This window comes from Sus scrofa, chromosome 10 (genome assembly GCF_054392235.1).
Source record: "Sus scrofa isolate SSC_HxYL_T2T_F1_AM1 chromosome 10, Sscrofa_HxYL_maternal_Yorkshire_Landrace_v2.0, whole genome shotgun sequence".
NCBI classification, from domain to species: Eukaryota; Metazoa; Chordata; class Mammalia; order Artiodactyla; family Suidae; genus Sus; species Sus scrofa.
Genome location: NC_139392.1, coordinates 68,206,583 through 68,225,894, shown reverse-complemented (window position 1 = coordinate 68,225,894; position 19,312 = coordinate 68,206,583). Strand labels below are relative to the sequence as shown.

At 53.0% G+C, this 19,312-nt stretch overlaps 1 long non-coding RNA gene across 1 annotated transcript; it reads left to right on the top strand.

Annotated features, from left to right (window-relative positions):
• Positions 1-3,665: 3,665 nt before the first annotated feature.
• On the top strand, positions 3,666-18,764 carry LOC110255684 (uncharacterized). Its single transcript, XR_002336333.2, has 2 exons — positions 3,666-3,789; positions 13,099-18,764. It is a non-coding gene; the product is annotated as an uncharacterized LOC110255684 (long non-coding RNA).
• The last annotated feature ends 548 nt before the right edge of the window (positions 18,765-19,312 follow it).

Below are 19,312 nucleotides of genomic sequence, written 5' to 3'. Positions count from 1 at the left end.
GATCTGGATGGCTGGGGCATCCTGTGAAACCTCCACTTCTGAACCCGCCCACTATGTCTCTCTATTAAAGCATCATTTCCAGAGCAGTGGTTCTGTTAATAACCAGCTCCTTCCTTTTTTGTGGGGACCCATTAGGTTTCAGAAAGAGAAAAGAGGGACTTCCTGTTGTGGTACAGTGGAAACGAATCTGACTAGGAACCATGAAGTTGCAGGTTTGATCCCTGGCCTCGCTCAGTGGGTTAAGGATCCAGTGTTGCCGTGAGCTGTGGTATAGGTCACAGACGCAGCTCAGATCTGGTGTAGCTGTGGTGTAGGCCGGCAGCTGCAGCTCCAGTTCGACCCCTAGCCTGGGAACTTCCATATGCCACAAATGCGGCCCTAAAAAGCAAAAAAAAAAAAAAAAAAAAAAAAAAAGTCAGGGTGAAAAATGATTTTTGTTTTCTTCCTAAGTCATTGTACTACACACTCAGGGTCATGTCCTTAGAGACTGTTACAGGAGGACTTGCTCTTATGTCTGTGCCTTGGACTGTTTGTAATAATACTGAAAGGTACCAAAGTGACAGCCCCCACGGTGGGGCCATCAGAGCATCTCCCTGGGCTTGAGAATCTGGGCAGGCCCAGGGACCCAGCACACAGAGAGGTGGCCCTTGATTGGGACCTCGTAGGAAGGCCATTGGTGGCAATTAGGACTGTGCCTGATTTCCTTCTAGTGCCAGATTGCTCAGCACCTCAGTTTGCCTGTCAGTCAAACTGGAACGTTGGAGTTCCCATCATGGCTCAGCGGTAACGAACCCAACTAGTATCCATGGGGAAGCGGGTTCGATCCCTGGCCTCACTCCGTGCATTAAGGATCCAGCGATGCCCTGAGCTGTAGTGTTGGTCGCAGACACAGCTTGGACCTGGCATTGCTGCGGCTGTGATGTAGGCCAGCAGCTGTAGCTCTAATTCGACCCCTAGCCTGGGAACTTCCATAGGCCACAGATGTGGCCCTAAAAAGACAAAAACAAAAAAACAAACAAAAACCAAAAAAAAAAAAAAAAAAAAAAAGAACCTGGAATATTTATGCCCCCCTCTGAGACAACTGTAAGAAGTAGTGACATTTACAACACCGCTTATGGGTCTATGTCCTGTGACCTTCTGCTCACCAGTCTCTCTTGAGCCTAGTGAGAACAAAGTGGAGACAGAAGGGCTGTTCAGCCTGGAGAAGAGTTTAAAAAAAATAAAGGACAGGAAGTTGGAGCACAAAAGTTGCCACATGCACACGGGGAAGATTTATTCCATGTGTCTTCACAGGGCAGAACTGCAGCCAGAACTGGAAATCAGATTTCTGCTTCACCTGCAAAAGAACTGGAATTCCCGTCAAGGCTCAGTGGAAACGAACCCAGCTAGTATCCATGGGGAGGCGGGTTCGATCCCTGGCCTCGCTCAGTGTGTTGAGGATCCAGCAATGCCCTGAGCTGTGGTGTAGGTCGCAGATGCAGCTCAGATCTGGAGTGGCTGTGGCTGTAGCATAGGCCGGCGGCTATAGCTCCGATTCGGGCTCCTAGCCTGGAAACCCCCATATGCCACAGGTGAGGCCCTAAAAAGGAAAAAAAAAGAAAAAAAAAAAACTTCTAGGAATTCCCATCAAGACTCAGTGGTAATGAATCCAACTAGCATCCATGATGATGTGGGTTTGATCCCTGGTCTCAATCAGTGGGATAAGGATCTGGAGTTGCCATAAGCTGTGGTGTAGGTTGCAGATACAGCTCAGATCCGGTTTTGCTGTGGCTGTGGCTTAGTTCTCAGCTGCAGCTCTGACTTGACCCCTAGCCTGGGAACTCCCATATACTGCAGGTGTGGCTGTAAAAGAAGCAAACAAACACAACCTTCCAGAAACGAAAAAGCAATCCAAACGGCTGCCCTGGAGGGCAGTACTGAGTCACCCATCACTATGACTGTTTCAGTGGGGCTGAGTGGTCACAGAGCAATTTGGGGAGAGGGATTCAGCATTAAGTTAAAGGACAGATAGCTTCTAATATTCCTCCCAACCCCACGAGCCAATGTCTCTGCCTCTTGGCCTTTCTGATTTTGGAACTGCTTGAAAATAATGCCTAATTCTGTCCCAGCGCCATGTCATCTAAGTCCAGCCAGAGCTGCAAGTGCCAGAAGGGTCCCCTCCCCGCTCCCCCCCACCCCCCCTCCCCCAGTGGTGGAAATCTGTTTGACTTGTGACTCTCTATCTCCTTCTTACAGGAAAAGCTCACAACAAGTCCTGCCTTCTCGGAATAAAAGTCAGAACTTGAATTCCCAGCCTTCCCTGAAGGAAGGAGAAAGTCTTGACCCTTCAAATACTCCCAAGCAAGACCTGAATTTGGAAGTAAATAACCTAAGGGGGGGGGGGGGCGTTGGAGGAAGGAAGAGGGAAGAGGAGGGGAGCGGTCTGCTAGTACCTCCCCACTTCCTTAAAAGTGTTTTCGTCCATGGCAGAGACATCCGGCTGTCAGTGGTGGCAGCTGTTTCCCAGACATTGCAAGGTCAATGGGACAGGAAGTTTCATTAGTGCAAGCAGAGGTGGCATGTGCGACCAAGCAGGTATGGGGCACTGGGTGCCTCGTGCAGAGGCCACCGCTCTCTATTCCTGGAGTCTGAGGCTGGGCTTTGGGAATGCTCTTGGAAGTTCAGTTCCAGCTCTTCCTCCCACCTGTCGGAGGAAGGGAAAGCCTAGAAGCTCACCAGACCCATTTTCTCTCCATCCTTGGGTACCCACAGAGCTGGACTGCCTTTCCCAGCCTTCCTTGCTTTTGTGTGTGGCCACATGACTGCTGCCTTCTGACTAATGGAACATGGACAGAAGTGATGCACTTCCATGCCTGGTCCCTAAAACCCCCAGAGCCATTCTCTGTGCTCTTACCTCCCAGAAGGAAGTAGAAAATCCATCCCATGGAAGACACAAGGTCCCTAGACAATGGTGGAGCCACTAGAAAAAAGCAGCTTGAGCCCTTGAATCTCCCCTGATAGGACTGTGTCTCCAAATAAGCCTCTTATTGTATTAAGCCACTTTGATTTGGGTGCTGTGATAAGGTTAGCCGGTCCTGACTAATACACATAATGAATCCATTTTCTGCTGAACTAGTCAAGGTAGGTTTTATTTTTTATGACCAAGGGCTCTGAGTGTTTCACTTCCCAACCTGATCTGCCCTCAGGTGGTCTGATCTGAGAGGAGGTCTGATCAGACCAGGAGGCACTGTGTCACCTCTCCTCCTGGCAGTCCCCACCCTTCCTCAGGCCCAGGCCACATAAGTCCCTCTAAGAAAGTCAGCTTCTTCTCCTCTACAATCTTAGTGGGGCCTGTGACTTCTCGCCTAACTTCTGCTTGATGCTGAAGAAAGGCAGGCATGTTTTTCCTGGTACCCCTGAAATCTGTATAAGGACTCCTGCCCCTCCTCTTCTTTATTATAAGGTGATCTGGTCGAAATCATGCTTTGATTTAGCACAGAAGACAACCTTTTGCACATCTGGTCCCCCCCACCCCTTCATTCTCCCGTATCCACAGGGGTGGGCTTGTGGCAGCCATGTTTGTATCATGGGACTGACTCCTTGAAGTTGATTGGACCAGGATCTGGCACGTGACCCAAGCTGGGCCAATCTGAGACTTTGTGTCTGAAACGAGGCCCTGCAGCTCACTCCGGCTGCTCTGAGCCCATCTGTTGAATGGGACCGTCCGTCTCCTGTGCCAGGTGGACTGTGAAACAGGCCTAGAGGAAGCCAGTGGGCTAACAAAATCAAAGCAGCAAAAATAAAGAGAAGGTGAGTGAAGGAGAAAGTGGGAACTGAGCTTGGCGCATCCTAGGTTGTGGGTCCACAAGCAAACACTCAGTAAAATAAATTTTCTCTAGTTTGCTAGTTCAAGGTCTTTTTGAAAACTCTGAAGCCAAAGAGTTGCAACTGATACAGAAAGAAATAGAAAAGGTCACCCCAGATTCCACCCCGTGGAAACCGAGGCACCTCCTGGCTTGTCATGAACTGGGAAACCGAAAAATACTCTGAGCTGGGGAAAATGTGGCAGCTGCATAGATCTCTCGGGATTTATCTTTGGTACTCAACTGATTTTCCAGCCCAACAACCTCACGTGAGAGCTGAGCAAAGGCAGGGAACCCAGAGAGCTGGCGTGACTCACCCAGGCTCCCTCCCACAGGCAGCGAGGGTTGGGGCTAGAGTCCTGGTCCCTGAACCTGAAAAGCATCCCTTTCCTACTTTGGGCCCGCGGTGGGCGCTGGGGCCAGGCGGGAGCCATCAGGATAAATCAGCACGTGTTGCTAGGCTGGCGACAAATGACGCGTCTAATTCCCTGGCCCAGCCAGCCCCGCGCGGCGGAGTAGCGCGCTCCGTGCGCACACGTGTGCACTCGGCCAGCGCGGGAGCAGCTGCAGAGGTTGGGCCTCCCGGGAGAGGACGGGGTGGGCGTGAGTGTTCGGGGGGGCGCCATCCCACCCCACCCCTGCGCGGCAGGGAGGGCCCCGCCAGCCGGGCCTTTCAGAGTTAATTAGCCTTCATGCATATGGATGGCACTGCCGATTGAACACGGTGGAGGGGTCGTGACCTGACCCCGGCGAGGCGTGCGGAAAGAAAAGACTGCTTTTCCCAGCTCGGTCCCTAATTGAAAGCCCAGTTGCCGGGCGCTGCGCCGGGGTGTGATCGCCGCCGCCCCATTTCTCCCGCAGAAGGAACACTTCGGGGGGAGCTGCCCCCGGCGCCCGGCCCCCTTTAGCAGCCCCTCTAATGACCTGCGGGGATGTGCAGGCGGCCCGACGACCGTCCCCCTGATATGTCGCCGTAATGATATCTGCACTGGGGATTTATTCCGAAGTTGTCCTTTTCCGTGATGGTTTTCATTTCCTGTCATTTAAAGCTGGAAGCATTTATGGAATATCACATGGTTTTCGTTTACACAGGAAATCAGCTGCAGTTGCGAGAAGATGCGGACTTACTTTTTTGTTTGTTTTTTTAATCCTTCCTCCCACCCCCACCCCCGCCCCGGAAAAAAAAAAAAATGAGAGAGAAAGGGAGGAGGAAAAAGGCAGCCTGCAGCATTTTGTTTTGAAGTAGTTTTCCTTTTTGATCCCCAGTCCTGTTCTCCGAAGTGGTCTGTGGTTATACAGAAAGCAGCAGTTTCTCTCTGACACGTGGTAATCACTACGTGAAGAAAGCACAGCACCTAGAGATGCTTTTGCTTTTTCCAGACCAGGGGGCGGGGGTGGGAGCGCAGCTGCGCGGGCAGCTCCGCCCCGGGGATGCGCCGCGCGACCCGCTCGGATCCGCCCTGGGAGCCGCGGACCGGGCGCCTCTGGAGCTGGGTTTACGCTCCTGGAAAGAGCGCACGTACAGTGCCCAGTTAACCTCCTGGGACCCCTCTGCTTGAACCTGAAAAGAGCAGTGTCCTGCCCCACCCCCAAGGACCACAATAGAAGTCTGTCCTTGGTCCGGCCCCAGCCCATCACCCCACCCCGGGAATCAGAGTCACAGGGCTTTATGACAGGGATTGGGGAAGAATTTGCGACTCATTCTTTAAGCTCCGCCCTCCAGTTACCGCTGAGTTAGGAACTCGCGACTAGAAGCGCCCCCGCACCACGGCTGCACCCCCTCTTAACCAGTGCAGTTCCAGCTGCTCCAGGCCCCCTCCCCCGCCGCCACCGCCCCTCTGAGGGCAACTAGACGGTCCTGGGCAATAGCGCCACCTGGTGCCCAGCATCCTCCAAGCCTTTCCTCGTATCCTTCTCCAAGATGCTAAACAAGCTGCCTTTAGAGATCAAGGGGGCCCAGAATAGAGTCAGGCTCACAGAGGAGCCCCCACCTCGGGTTGAAGTCCTCCTTTCCCCTAAAAGAGCTTAGAGTATAGGGGACAGGAGGCTCCCCTTTCATGCCATCCACTAGGGCATTCCATGGTAAGAGACCTATTCCTGGGATTGAAGGCTGGGCCCTCAACTGAATGGAAAATGCCCTTGAAGAGATATAATTCAGGCACCTGTTTGAGAGTGAACCAGTAACCTTTTCCCAAGGGTATGTGTGCTTCTACCGAGGGAGGAAAGCAAAGAGGAGGCCCAGCCCGAGGTCCAGGAGGGCAGAACCCAGCACTGCCGGCCATGTTTCAAGGGCAGGGGCCGTCTGTGTGGTGGGACTAGGAGGTGGGGAGCTGGTGGCTCTGGGAGGCAGGAGAGGGACAATGTGCACATTTCATGGGTGAGTAGGGCACCCCCACGGAACATCAAGTCCCTGTAGGCCCCCCTGGACCCAGGTGTCCCTCCATGATTGCTGTGTCCCTGGCAGCTGAGACCCGTTTAATTGAGACTCCAGGGCAGCCTCCCTTCCCCCAGCCCATAAAACCAACAGCCCCCTGTGTGAACACGAGCCCCGCATTTTTTATGGGCTGTCTGCTGACGGCTGGGGGACAAGAAGGGGACAAGGCTTACTGCTGCAGCCCTTGGAGCCTCCAGCTATTGAGCTGTGTAACGGGACCCCGTTCCTTGAAACCAAATATTTGCGAGGACACCCAGAAGCCACCTGGCTACCCAATCACTCCATCAGGCGGGTCATTTGTGCCGTAACAATTCCACCTGGGACCCTCTCCACTTCCGAGGGTCAGTGGGCAAAGCTCCCCTCTGAACTGCAAGGAGGCTGGCCCACCAGCTGTTACCGGCAGGCCCTGGATCGGGGCTGTGCAGACCAAGTCTCTTGCTGGCCCATGAGCTGAATGAAAGAAACCCTGTTTCTCCTCTGCAGCGGCAGCAGCAGGAGGCCCAGGTCTCTGTCTGAAGCCCTACACTGTTTTCCTCCCAGGAAACAGCATTTGCCTCCTGTTGCTTATTACCTAATTGGAGAACCACTGGCGTCAGCAGGATGCTGCGTTCAGCTTCTTCAGGCCCCGGCAAGAGCTCTGCTTGGGGGACCAGTTCATTTCCGGCAGGGAACATTTTGAGATGCCTCTTCTTGCTCTCTCTCGCTCCCTCCAGTCTCCCACCCAACACCCCTCTTCTTGGCTCTGTCTCTGAGGTATGGCCTTTATTGGTCTCCGCAAAAGGGGGGAAGGGCAGATGATCTTAGTGACTCTGAGATCCAACCCCTGCCTGGCTGTGTAGGGTGGTTGTCAGGGAAGCACGAGATCTGTCGCATGGCCAGCCTGCTCCTCCATTCAGGACTCCTCCTTGTCCCCCTGCTTGACCGTCTGGAAAATGGGAGCCTTTTCGGAGGGAGGTTTTGGCAAGAAAAATCAGAGGCGTGCAATGCCCCATCCTCAACCCAGCAGCTTCTGAGAAGGTGTCTGGCCAAGCACTTGAGCTCTGGGCCTCCGCTAGAAGCTGCCTCCCCCAGAGTAAACCCGGTGAGTGGTCCAGAGGCTCAGCCCACCTGGACTCAATTTTAAAATAGATCAACAGCATTTCAATATGTATTTCTTCCTGTTGCATTGACAAAAAAAAAATGCCTGGTGATATGCCAGAATGAGATAGATAATGATGTTGTTTAGCAGCAACTGTGTCATTCCGTGTTGTTGACAGTCAAATAAATTAACATAATAAACACAATTTGCTCAAAAACCGGCTAAGGGAAAGCAGATGGTTAGCACATTTCGGCAGGACCTGTTGGTCCAAGTTTGCGCGGATGTTTAGACGTCGCGCCGCCTGCAACAGATGCTCGCCTAGGTCCCCACGTGACGGGCACAGGCGCCCCCGCGCCGGCTTGATGGGGTGGGGGGTGGAGTGGTCCCGCCGCTGGGGGCATCCGGTCCAGGGCCTCCCTCCCTCCCTCCGGAGGCTCCCAGCGCCCGGCCCATTAGCATTCACGGCCCGTCGCCCGCCCAGCGCCCAGCCTTTGTGCTTCTGGAACAAGCCAGCTTTCTTCCGGCGGAGGATGGCGCCGCTGAAGTGCTCGGGCTCCAGCCTATGAGTTTCCCAGTGGCTTCCGGGGCCAGTGGCGCCCAGAGTGGGTGCCTATGGCACTCAAAAGAGAAGAAAACGTTATTTATTATTATTATTATTGCAATAGGAGGAAGCTGTGGCTGCCCAGTGCCTGGGAAGCAGAGTAGTGGGGTGGGGTTTCTTCTCACCAGGCTGGAGGGGATGGGACTGTCAGGGGGCCAGGCCCTGCTCCCTCCTCCAGCTCCCTCCTGTGGCTGGCGTGCCAGGCCTGTTACTTAAAAGGGGACCCTTAGCGATCAGACCCGCCCTTGCAGATGCCTGTACTGCGGAGCCCAGGATTGATGGCCTGGGTCGTCAGAGATATCCTGACGCCCGGACAGCTCACGGGGCCCCTGCCCTGCGGCTTTGCTGGGTGACACTTTCCCGGGGACCCTGAGTCCAGGTCCTTGTTTGCTAAGTGGGGCTTTTATGAAGATTGGATATGAGAATGGTCATAGCCCGCTCAGCACCGCACCAGGCACTTGTGCTACATGCCCAGTGATTGTCAGCCATTGTTCATTCTGAGGTGACAGCCAAGACAGTGGGAAGGCAGCATTCTCCCCTCCCCTCTCCTTACCTCCCCCCACCCCTCCTCACCCCCCTCCCTCCACCCCTCCTCACCCCCCTCCCTCCCCCTCCCCACCCCTCCTCCCTCCCCCTTCACCCCCCTCCTCACCCTCCACCCCCCAGGGCCAGAGGGTGATTAGGAGCTGATCCAGCTGCCTAATAGGCCCCTCAGAAAGAGCAGGTCAGACTGAGCCCTGCTGAGCTGCTTCTGACAGGCCTGCCCCCCCACCCCCGCTGCTGCAGACAGAATGCAGAAGGGACCCCAAACCCGCTCCTGGGCCAGGTTCTCTGGGAAGCAAAGGCCAGAGGGAGTCGGAAGGCTCCCTAGGGGAAAGCTGTGAGTGTGAAGGGGCGAGGGATGACGAGGAGGCTGGGAGCACCTTCAGGCCTCAATGCAGGTCTGACACCTGGGAAGAGGCAGCTCCAGAAAGCCTGGGCCGCCTGGAGGTGCTGATTGGGAGCCTCACCTCTGCCCCCTGGACGCCTTGGGCAAGTCTGAGAGGAAATCTCATAGGGGACATGCTCTGGAAAGCACTCTGCTCCTGGCAGGTATTTGCTCCTTGTCCAGACCTTTCGGGGCTTTGAGCTTAACAGCCACTGGGATGTGCTAAGACGCTAACAAAGGATATGTCAAAACCAACTTCCCTTCTCTCTGTGTAGCTTTTAAAATCCTTTAGCACAAGAGACCTGCTTTTGTTTCCTAGCAGAGGAGGCTCGGTCACCTGTAGGTAATTTCATTGTTAGCAGATGACTCCGCTCTAGAACATTCCAGGAGTTCCCTTGGGACTCCGCCAGTTCAGGATCTGGCATTGTCACTGCAGTATTTGTTCGATCCCTGGCCCCAGAACTCCTGCATGCTGAGGGCGGGGCCAAAAAACAAAAAAAGAACTAGTTCCCACTTAGAACATTCCAGAAATTTGCTTCGTGACCTTTTCCAGCACAGTTCTTAGGTTTTTTTTGTGGGGGCCGTGGGAGGGTCCATTTATACAAAGTTCTTCTTGCTGAGGTTTATAAACAAATGTTTCCAGTTGATAACTTATGCACCGAAAACAGGCAATACCTCCCGTTAGAAGCATATCCCACCCCAACCTTAAAGCCCAGGAAATCTCCAGTTCCCCCAGATCCTCCTGACTAGCAGAACACAGCCCCGTCAGTACTGCATGTGCTGTGCTGGGGAATCATCCCTCAACTATGGCAAAAATCTCTATCGGGCGGAGGCAGCTGCAGGCCAGATGTTCTGCACAGTGGTTAGAGCGTTGCTGGAGATCAGTGAACACAATTTTTGAGACGTGAGCATGGAGCTGGAAACCGATAACAAGAGCCGTGCAGACTGTCTGCAGGGAAATGGACTAAGACTCGGGACCAGGGCAGCCCCCACCCCCCACCCCTGTCTCTTTCTGCATGGATGGCCCCCTTTCGGGCCACACCATGATTTAGGTGCTGTGTTTTGGCAGGACCCAGGCTTGCATCTCTGTGCCAAATGGCCAGTCTGCTCCTAGAGATGGATGCCTGGAGTCTGTGCTATACCTGAATACCCCACTTTGTGGCTCTCAAGGCCAGGGTCCACTCTCTGGCATTTGCCCAGCTGATATCTCCAAATTCTAACTCAGCAGGCCTTGCTTTTCTGAAGCTCTTGATGCTGTGGGCTGGCCACAGCCAGTTGGCAAGAAATTTCTCCCAACTAGATACCACCCCTCCAGGATCCCCAGCTGGTCTCCCTGTGCTGCTTTCTGCCAGAGCAGGCAGCCTTTAGGGATGACAGGTTGCCACAGGGAACCTCAAAACCCACTGAGGTAGAGTTCCCTGTGGGGCATGGTGGGTTAACGATCCAGCTTATCTAGGTGGAGGCGTGGGTTCAACCCCGGGCCCAGCCAATGAGTTAAGGATCCGGCATTGCTGCAGCTGTGCTGTAGGTTGCAGCTCCAGCTTGGGTTCAGTCCCTGGCCTGGGAACTTCCATATGCCATGGGTGCAGCCATGGTGGAAAAAAGAAAAAAAGAAACTCACTGAGTTTTCTTAAGGGAGGATGATGGAGCAGTTCCCTTGCCCACCAGAGGAGGCGCTGGAGCCAGTGCCCCTGGTGGGAGACCATTGAACTTGAGCCTGGAGGGCACCTAAGAGATGGTCCAGCCTAGGTCTCATTTTGCAGATGTAGAAACTGAGGCCAAAGCAGTGACATCACTACCCAATGTCACCCAGCCCCGGGAGAAGTAGCCAGAACTGGACCACAGGCCAGTCTGATGTTTGAGGCCAACACCCACTTTCATTCCCTCAGTTGTTGTGCCTTATCTTTTAAGTGTGAATACAGGCCTGCGGTGGTGGGTGGAATTTCTCTCTCTTTTTTTTCCTTTTAGGGATGTACTCACAGCATATGGAATTTCCTGGACTCGGGGTCAAATTGGAGCTGCAGCTGCTGCCCTATGCTATAGCCAGATCTGAGCCACATCTATCATCTATGTGGCAGCTTGCAGCAACAGCAGATCCTTAACTCACTGAGCCAGGCCAGGGAACGAACCCACATCCTCATGGCTACTAGACGGGTTCTTAACCAGCTGAGCCACATGGGAACTCCGGGAAATTCTTTATTTCTAAATGTCAGTATCTGACGTTAAAAAAAAAAAGTCAGCATAGGAGTTCCCGTCGTGGCACAGTGGAAATGAATCCAACTAGAAACCATGAGGTTGCAGGTTCAACCCCTGGCCTTGCTCAGTGGGTTAAGGATCCGGTGTTGCTGTGAGCTGTGGTGTAGGTCACAGATTCGGCTCGGATCTGGCATTACTGTGACTGTGGTGTAGGCCGGCAGCTGTAGCTCCGATTAGACCCCTAGCCTGGGAACCTCCAAATGCCACAGGTACAGCCCTAAAAAAAAGGCAAAAAAAAAAAAAAATCGACATAAAGCCATATGTAGGTTCTGAGTTCTGAATTAAACGTTGACTGATGCTGTATGGGACGGACACGCGAGGACACAAGGTTATAGATGGACATACCCCAGGAATAGCTGTCCTAGAGAGGAGGCGTCTAGGGCTTTGGATCTAGCTCTTCAAGGGCTAAGATTCCAGAAGGTCTTGCTTGGGTCTATCCTTGTCCCTTGGGTCTATCCTTGTCTGGGTAGACAGAGTTGCTGTGTGAGTCGGAGTGGCGTGTGCTGCCCTGGGTGTTGGGGGTGGGTCTCGGTGGACACCCCCCACAGGCTGCCTGCACCGGGGTCGATTAGAGTCAGGGACAGTGGCTGTCCCCACCCTGGTGCACTCTGACATCTCCCGGGGCCTCGGGTCCCCCTGGGAAGGCTGCCTCCAGGCCCCAGCAGATGTTCTGACGAAGCTGCCCCGGCTCAGTGTGGCAGCTTTCAAAGTCAGCATCTCACTGGCCTCATCGCACCACCCAGTGGGCTCTATCCATGTTTTGGATCCACCAAACTGTGAAAAGCAATAAAAAATGATTGTTGTTTTAAACCACTCCATTTGGTTTGTTACACCGCCGTAGCTAACCAGAGCAAAATTTGGTACCTGGAAGTGGGCTGCTGCCCTAGGCAAAAACTAACACATGATCTTGGCTTTGGGACAAATGTTGGGAGGACCTTGAAAGATTGTTAATAAAAGCTAGAGGGACCTCAGAGAGACTTGGTGACAACTTGGAGGACAGTGAGGAAAATGTGAGTGGAGGGGGGACAGGAAGTTGGGACGCATTGTCACCCTTGGAAAGAGGGAGAAAAGGAAGGAGATATACTGAACTCACAACCCCTGGCTTCTTGGAGCTGCCTGTGAGAAGCTATGTGAAGAAGTAAAGGGAAGGCTGGACTAAGGAAATATAAAGAGTTTTCTGGGTTTGATAATGAACCTGTATCTTTTTGTTTAGTTTTGTCTTTTTGCCTTTTCTAGGGCTGCTTCCTGCGGCATATGGAGGTTCCCAGGCTAGGGGTCGAATCGGAGCTGTAGCTGCCGGCCTACACCACAGCCACAGCAATGCGGGATCCGAGCCACATCTGCAACCTGCACCACAGCTCACAGCAATGCCAGATCCTTAACCCACTGAGCAAGGCCAGGGATTGAACCCACAACCTCATGGCTCCTAGTCGGATTTGTTAACCACTGCACCACGATGGGAACTCCTGAACCCGTCTCATTGCCATTGTCTGCCAGCAAAAGGCCTCATTGTGAGAAATGGGCCCAGGACACAGACAAAGCCAGGGTCACACTCGAGATGACCATCGCAAGGTGTGACTCTCAGACTTCTTTTCAGACTTCGGAACAATGTAAGGATGTACCTTGTAGGACGTGGAAGAGTCCTCAAGTCTGGCCTTGTAGACTTTCTGTTAGACAGTAGGGCTTTTAAGAATTTTCAGGGAATTGCCCCAAAAGCTTCTGATGAAAAGCTGCTGGAAGCCTCCCCACCACCCCCACCCCCCAGAGCAGGACTTGGCTCTAAATCAGGGAAAGGGAGACGTGTGCCTGGCTGGATTTCCAAATTGCTATGGACCAATTGCCGATAAAGCTTTTCTTTCCTCCCTGCTTTGGATGGAGGATGTTACCAGCCACTTCCCTATCCTGTTATCCCATTGTTGTTGAGTGTGGGGGTCACAGAGCTCTTTCTCTGCCTCACAGGTCTTCAGAACAAGAGGAACCTGACTTGAGTTGCTGTTCCCAGAAGAAACGCCAAGATGCACCTGGACCTGCCCTAGGAAATGCACTGTGGGACCTTGAGCCAGAACTGTGATGGGGAGAGACTTTCGGCGGGGGTGGGAAGGGGTCTTTGGATGCTATATGTGGAACTCCTGTAATTTGGGCCAGAGGGTGGTCTATGGCGAGTTAAGTTCTTGGATGGTCACCCAGCACGCTGCAGGTCTGGGCCCCAAGGAGCTGCATTTGAAGGGTTTTCGTCTGAGGCGAATTTCTAGTCCAGTGGAAACGCAAGTGAAACCACTGTAGGTTAGGAGGTGCTGTTGTGGCTCAGTGAGTTAAGAGCCTGACAGAGTGTCCAGGAGGATGCAGGTTCAATCCCTGGCCTCACTCAGTGGGTTAAGGATCCAGCATTGCCACAAGCTGCCATGTAACAGGGTGGCTGTGGCTGTGATGTAGGCCAGGAGCCACAGGTCCAACTCACCCCTTGGCCCAGGAACCTCCAGATGCTGCAGTTGCAGCTGTAAAAAGAGAAAAAAAGAGCAAAAAATACTGCAGGTTGGTCCTTGACATCTCAAACAATCTGTCAACGTGTCAGTTCTAGAAAATCCAAGCTGGACTCTGAGGGATGTCAAGTGGACAATACTGTATGGTCGTGGGGTTGGGGACCCAGAGAGAAGAAAATAGCGTGACCAGGTTCTGGGGCCACGTGCCCATTCTCAGCTCCCATTGCAGCTGCAGAGGGTGCCCCTCAATGGAGAAAGTGATGCAACCTAGGGGACCCTGCTGTGACCCTCTCGGAAGTCACACATGGCGGGACAGAGGTGGCAGGGGCCCAAGGAGCCCGTGGGGAGATGCAGCTCCATTGACAGTCCATGATAAATGACTTGACTTAGAAAGAGTGGCTTGGAGTTCCCGTGTGGCTCTGGGTTAAGCAGCCGACCAGTATTAGCTGATACTGCAGGTCCTATCCCTGTCCTCGCTCAGTGGGTTAAAGGATCTGGCATGCTATGGCTGTGGCTGTGGCCAGCAGCTGCACCTCTGATCTGACCCCTAGTCTGGGAACTTCCATAGGCCATGGGTGTGGCCCTAAAAAGACAAAAACAAAAAACAAAAACAAAACCAAAAGAATGGAAGAGTGGGTTTTCCCTCTCTCTGTAGGCACATCGTGAGCTCTCTGCTCTGTGAGGTCCTGTCCCTGGGAAGGAGATAAGCCCAGGGGCGGGGAGGGGCTCTGGGCCATCGGCTTCCACCTCTCTGCACACACGCTCCTTAAGTTTTTCTTGTGGCTCTGGGGCTGCGTCCAGTTATTTCTGCTCAGCCATTCCTCTGAAGGCACGCTTACCTCTGTCTCCCAAGGAACAGTTGAGAAATGATGATCAAACCAGGCCTCCAAGGTCAGGGCCCCATTGGGTCCCACCAAGGAGCAGAATGGACGGATGCAGGAGAGGGGCCCCAAGTGCCTATTTCCTTCCCCTCCCCGAACCTCCCGCCCTCTGCTCTGCGTCTGCCAGAAACTTTGCATTTTTTTCTTTTTTAAGCTCTTCCTTTTTTTAGGGCTGTACCAGTGGCATGTGGAAGTTCCCAGGCTAGGGGTCGAATTGGAGCTGTAGCCGCTGGCCTGCACCAGAGCCACAGCAATGCAGGATCTGAGCCATGTCTACAGCCTATGCTGCAGCTCAGGACTACTGGATCCTTCACCCACTGAGCAGGGCCAGGGATTGAACCTGCATCCTCGGGGATACTAGTTGGATTCTTAACCAGCTGAGCCACCATAGGAACTCCTGCTCGTCCTTTAAGTAACTGAACTGAACGCATCCTGTTGCATGCCAGCATCATGGCCTCGAGTGAAACCCTAAAAACATTTTACTGCTCTTCTGCCGTTGGGTTGTTATGGAGAACATAAAGCGAAGTGTGTTCCTTTAAGAGCCCGGAACTAGGTTCCTTTGGAGCAAAAGCTGGAGCTGTCAGATCATCCCATTGCTGGGTCACCGCTGTGCTTCCTCCTGTAGGACCTGGGCCGCCAGGGACCAAGGCCATACAGGCAGGGGTGGAGGGAACGAGGAGGCTGAGAGTGGGAAGCCTGGGGCATGAAAGACCTGGTGCGGTGATCCAGGCCCCCACTTTCTCTTCCTCACTTTTTCCTAAATGAGCAAATGCCCCGCTCTAGAAACATCAAGCATTTTCCAAAGGACGTTCCAGGTAGAGTCCGTTGACTCTGGGAAAGCACTTAAGCCCAGACCCTGGGAGCAGATGTCAGCATTTGGGTCCCTCCCGGCAGTGTTAAAGATGCGGGTGGCAGCTGACACCACTGAGTGGACAGGGCAGGGAGCTGGCGCTGGCTGGGAGCCATCACATCTGACCATCCCCTAAAACACCCGTCAGGGCGAAGCCTGGAAAAGACGGGCCATCCGTACATTTGCAAACAGTTATTTTCCCTCCAAGTTACTTACTAATCCCATTGTAAGAGGGAAGACAGACTCTCGGCTGCTGTTCAGGACCCCGGGGGTAGCTGATGGCCCTGATCCCTCCCCCGGCTGGATTAAGAGCCCCCTCCTGTGGCTCTTCCTCACACTGTCTCAGCAGCCTTCTGCATGTGGCCAGGGAGCCCAGGCTGCACCACTCTCTCAGGGCCGTCGGGCTGCAGGAGCAGGGGCTTCCTGGGTTGAGGCCGAGCCAGCACCTCATCCCCCCTTCACTGCCTCGGTGGGCTGTCCTGCCCCTGCGACCAGGCCACGGTGGCAGAGGTGTCCCGCCCCGGGGGCTCGGGGCTGGACTGCAGATCTGGTTTCAGGAAGCAGCGTGGCCTCCCCCTAATTGTAGGGGTGGGAGCACAAAGGCGGCCAACAAAAAGGCTGAAGTTGGGCCCTCCCAGCTTTCATTTCAAAGAAGGCTTTAAAAAGAAAAAAAAAAGTCCTCCTTTCACCTAAGTGCTGCCTTCATGGAGCGAAAATGGAGGCTTTTCTTTGTCTCAGTCCGGACTTTCTCCACCCCACCTGCTACGGAGGTGGTCCGAGGGGTAAATCACTCAGTCCTGCTAATCAGTTCCAGGGCCTGGGACAGGGGAACGCAGAAGGCGGTCACTGCCTGGGCAGGGACAGCCCTTGACCATGGCTCCTCCTCCCAGACCCTGCACGTGGAGTCCTCGCTGCCTCCAGCTTCGCCCTGGGCTCCAGCTGACCGCCTTCCCTGGGCAGCACTGACCCGAGTTCAGCGGGGCTCATTTGGAATGAAATCCCCAAGGACCGCTTTCTTACCTGGGCCTCCCTGAACTGGCTGTGGGGTCTGCCCTGGGGCAGAAGGAAGCTGTTCCTGCCACCCCAGAGGGTCCCAGTGGGTGTGGCTGGGCCACAGGGCCTTCATGATTCTGGTGGACTATATGAGCAAAGGAATGCTTGCTTATCACAGTGAGAACATTTAAAACAAACAAACAAAAAACCCCCCCTAAACCCAGTGTTCCTAAAGCTTTTAATAAATTCATTCAACTTTTAATAAATCTAGCATTCATTTTGAACTTAAAAAAAATGTTTCATCCCAGGGAGTTCCTGCTGTGGTGTAGTGGGTTAAGAATCCGACTGCAGCGGCTCGGGTCCCTGCAAAGGTCTGGGTTCTATCCCTGGCCCAGCACATTGGGTTAAAGGATCCAGTGTTGTTGCAGCTGTGGCTCGAATTCAGACCCTGCCCGCAGAAACATCCATATGCTGTGGGTGCAGCCAAAAAAAAAAAATTATATTTAATCCCATTTTGAGCAGTTGTCTTATCTAGCTGGCCCACTTAAAAGCCCAGACACCTTCGTGCACTGTCCATAATATTCTTAGCTTTTCCCGCATATCAAGCCAAGCAGTTTTCCTCTCTGTCTCCCTTTGCATCCAAATGTCCCATTACCTTAGGGGAAAGCAGGATGTGGGAAATAGTCCATGTTCCAAGGGGCAGTTTCCTCAAATGTAAATCTGGAGACTTGCTTCTCAGGATGCTCCATTCTGCTCTAGGTCCTTTGTCTAGGTGGCACGTGGATGTTTAGCATCCAGGGCAAGCTGCATCTTTCTTTATTCCTCCCTTCCTTCCCTTCTTTTTCTCTTTTTTCTTGTTATATTTTTAGGGCTGTACTTGCTGCATATGGACGCTCCCAGGCTCGGGGTTGAATCGGAGCTGCCGCTGCCAGGCTACACCACAGCCACAGCAACAGGAGATCCAAGCCATGTTCACAGCATAGATCACAGCAACGCCAGATCCTTAACCCACGGGGTGGGGCCAGGGATTGAACCCACCTCCTTCTGGATCGTAGTCAGGTTCATTACCGCTAAGCCACAATGGGAACTCCCTGCCTCTTTCACCCACAGACCAGAGTGTTTCAGGAAGAGGCCCTCTCTGTGTCTGTCCTATCTGGAAGGCAGGCTCAGAGCCATGCAGTAAGGTGGGCCATTGATACCTTCCCCTCCGAAGCCTAGAGGCCCATCTGGAGAACCTCCACCTCTGTCCATCCCTGAGCTGACGTGAGGCCCCAGCTGCATCCTCAGCTGCCTGGTTTCATCCAGGTCTGGGAATAAAGTGAAATGACTCACTCGGAGTTCCTGCTGTGGCTCAGCAGGCTAAGAAACCGACTGGTACCCATGAGGATGCAGGTTCGATCCCTGGCCTCGCTCAGTGGGGAAAGGATCCAGCATTGCGGCGGTGTAGGTCACAGATGCGGCTTGGATCTGGCACTGCTGTGGCTGTGGCTGTGCCCTCAGCTGCAGCTTCGATTCAGCCCTTAGCCTGGGAACTTCCATAGCCATAAAAAGAAAAAAAAAAAAAAAGGATGACTCCCTCATCTGGTGAACCCCCACCTTGGCCCACCCAGTCCAGTTCTTCCGAAACTCACCTCCAGACCCCAACTCAGATCTGTTATTCTGCAGCCAAATATCATCAGCACATGGCTAGTCTTTAGGATGTCTCAAAGCAAATATTAAGTTATTCTGTAGACCTGTTTTTGAATTGATGGGTGCTTCCATGAGAATTGGTGTTTCAGGTATGACTTGGGAGAAACCTTTAGGGCTGGGAAGTTAGGGAATCTTCCCAATTGAAACACACTCACACCCTGAACTTTTGCAATAATAGATGAACAAAGAAGTTTTCTGCAAGAGATTTTAGTGAGTCTCCTTCCTGTGTTGTCCCCAGACTATACATAATGGTCATTAACAATAATTGGGGGTGTTGCATTAACAGCTAAAGGCATCTCAGGTGCACCCCACCATTAATGGGCCTGAGCCACACCAGTCACAGAGGGCTGGCCATGAGCAGCCGAAGCTTGGCTTGTTGAAAACCAGTAGTTGTGTAACACTCTGCCTAGGTAATTTGAAAGTTGCCCCTCGGGATCTATATATTTTAATTTCAAGACCTTAATTCTTGAACAAGTTTATTCAATGAGGAACAGGCGTGGGGGATTGTGCAGAGCTAAGAAAAACCTCCACCAGGCCAATTCTGCCAACTCTGGACGTTGAACGACTCTGGTGCTGGTCTGTCACGCCTGTAAGAACGTGCCTATATTTCACTGTTTGGTTTGCGTGTATGTCAGAGAGTAGGGATTTCTGCTTTCACTCAGACTGATTTATTTTTCTTTTCCTTGGTAATTGTTAAAAAACAAAATAAAACTTTCCGTAAGCCGTTTGGAACTTCTGGAAACGTCCCTTTGCTGAGGAGCGCTGAATCTGAGAAGCGTTCGGAGCAGAGCTGGAAACCACTTTTCCACAACCCCTGCTTTCCCAGGGTGTGTCTGGGCGCCCACGGGCTCCCCCCAGGATGCTGTGGGTGAGTGGGAGGCCGGAGGGCCGTCAGCAAAATCAACCAAACCCAACTGGATTTGTGTTGGCAGGAGGCACAGAAAACCTTACTGATGGTGTGAAAAGACAGCTGCATCATGATAGGAGTGAAATTTTCCTCCTCACCTCTAATTACAAAGAAGAAAAAATACCACTTAAAAATGTTTCAAATATCTTTTTTTTTTTTCTTTTTAGGGCCGCACCTGCGGCACATGGAGATTCCCAGGCTAGGGGGCAAATCAGAGCTGTAGCCGCTGGCCTACGCCACAGCCACAGCAATTTGGGATCCAAGCCACATCTGCGACCTACACCACAGCTCACGGCAACGCTGGATCCTTAACACAATGAGCAAGGCCAGGAATTGAACCCGAGTCCTCATGGATGCTAGTCGGATTTGTTAA